Source organism: Acomys minous, assembly GCF_964271855.1.
Source record: "Acomys minous genome assembly, chromosome: 11".
Taxonomy (NCBI): domain Eukaryota; kingdom Metazoa; phylum Chordata; class Mammalia; order Rodentia; family Muridae; genus Acomys; species Acomys minous.
Window position 1 is genome coordinate 40,453,318 of NC_140492.1, and position 2,514 is coordinate 40,455,831.

A 2,514-nucleotide genomic window follows, 5' to 3' on the forward strand; every position below is an offset into this window, starting at 1 on the left:
GTTGAACACTTCTATTAGTAAGGCCTGACTTTGATCAAAACCTGATTTCTTTTTGAATCTTCCCAAGGGACTTTAAGACATAATCAGAGCTAGATGCCATTCCTTTGGTTAGAGGGCAGAACAAAACCCAGTAGTTATTCCTAGACATGGCTGCACAATGTAAATACCTTGGGAGCTTTCAAAAGTTCCCATGGGCAGACTTTATCCCACAGCAATTAAGTCAGAATCCTTATGCTTAGAACCAGCCATCTGCAGTTTTACATTTTTTTTCCTGGTGATTTCAAAGTGTCCCTATGTTTGCATTAGAGATCACTGGGATTTCATTAATCTACCTAACACTATGTGAAGATTTGAAAATAAATTATGTATTTGGCTTCAAAACAAACCTAAAGACTTGGCAAAAATAGTTCTAAGTGTGGAGTGGGTCCTCTATGGTTACTCTTAAAGGATGTTCAAATTACCTTTGGCTCATCAGTTATAGACTGATTGTTGTCTACTGTGGCTTCCTTCAAGACATGTTTTCTATCTTTCTAGCTCCACTGGATTCAGCCAAGACACGGCTACTGCAGACTAATTAATTAGCGCAGTGGGACCCGGGATGCTACAAGCTGCCACTCCATTTACCTTTAGTGCCACTTGTGCCGGATGAGCAGTTGTTCTCCGTCTAGTGTGTCATAAGAAATGCTGTAGCTAATGGTGACCACATCTAGCACTCATGACATTGCGGTGTGCTGCCGTTCTATACTGTCATTCTTCTGCAGTGTGAGGGCAGCCATTTATTAGAGCAATCCTGGTGTGACACACCACAATTACTTTTACAAAGAACACACTGAAAACAGGTCTTGTAATTGCCTGCTAGTCAACAAGTCATGTCTGTAAACAAAATCACTCACTCTCTTATTACCTCTTTTGCCTCAGTGTATAATTCACTAGCTGTAGAGTGGAGATCTTTCCTTCTATTTTATTTCCCTTTTAAAATTCATCAATAGCAGTACACTTCTAGGCAATGTCCAAAAACCTTTGAAAATGCCTGGGATGTTTCCATACCTCATGCTTGCTTGCCTATATTGAGAGTTAATGTAGGAAAGTCATTACGGGGCAGTGAACATCAGGGCCGAATTATGTTGCTAATTAGTAGGCTCAGATGCTGGTAAGAGAGACAGTTTTTAACATTACTACTGAAATGCCTGGAAAGGAGGGAATTAGAGCAGCTATTCCCCACAGGACCACATCTTTCTTTTATTACTCTCACTTTCAGTCTTTTTCAGCTGGTATTCTACATTCTTATTTTATGTATAGCATATTAAATATATCAATGCATGTTGACTCTACAACTTAAGTTTGCAACTTTATTTTTTATTTGTTATTATTGTTATTTTTACATATACATTTATATTATAACACACATATACAATAAATTATCTACAGCCAGAAGAACCATGAAACAATCAGGAATTGCATAAATGTTACATTCATAATGTTTTGGCTATTTGTATTTGGCAACCTTGAAGAAAACATCTTTTCTATCTTGGTGCACATAAAATTATGAATGTAAATCAATATCTATCGTATATCATCTTTATCAACTTCTAACATCTATCTAGGCATCAAAACATTTAACCCCAAAATTTTGTAAAAGTGAACTATCTGTTCTTCAACTGTTCTCAAACTATCAGTGATTTGAGAAGGAATACAATTAATTATCTGAGTAGACTGGAAGTGCAGGTTAGCAACTTCCAAAATGAGAACACAAATGAGCTATAGTGATGCATGTTTGTTAGTTTCTCTCCTGAAAGGACTCTAAGGCTGTTGAACATGAGCTGCACTTTAAAATATGTGTCTTTGTTTTTGAACTGTATTCATTCCTCTGTTCTAATACCTTCCTTCCTGTCAGATTCTGCATACTATTCTTCTACCATCTGAGGCTTTTGAAACCGGTTTCCAGCTTCTTTCCAGACAAGGCTAAGAAAGCTGGATTTCTATCACCAAATGTGAAGTCTCCCAAGTAAAGGTACAGAAACAGGCCTGCTATTGATTCCACAAACACACAGAGGCATCATAACAACACATTCTCCCCAAACAAAAGGATATAAACATAATCACAATATCATCAGCATGATGCTTCTCTGGCATTCAATTCTGAGTCAAGTAATCCTCCTGAGGACAGTTCTAAACACAACTCAACCCTAAGAGTCAAATCTTGATTGCCTAGTTGTTAGAATGCTTACTCTCCATTGGCCACTGAAAGTGGTTGTTGAAGAGGAGGAGTGGCCTCTAAGATGCGTGACTATGCTGTACACAGTTTGGGGAAGAAAATACTGCATGGTGCGTGAATCCTCAGGGTCAATTGTGAGTGAGAGCTCTGGTTTGAAGGCACCCATTACTCAGAGTTCATCTTCATCACAATTATTCCTATCTACAGCTTTCAGACACTATAAAATAGACATGGGATACTTATTAAGTCTTGTTTCAAATAACACTTAATGCAGCTCTTATGACAGAACATGTTCATTA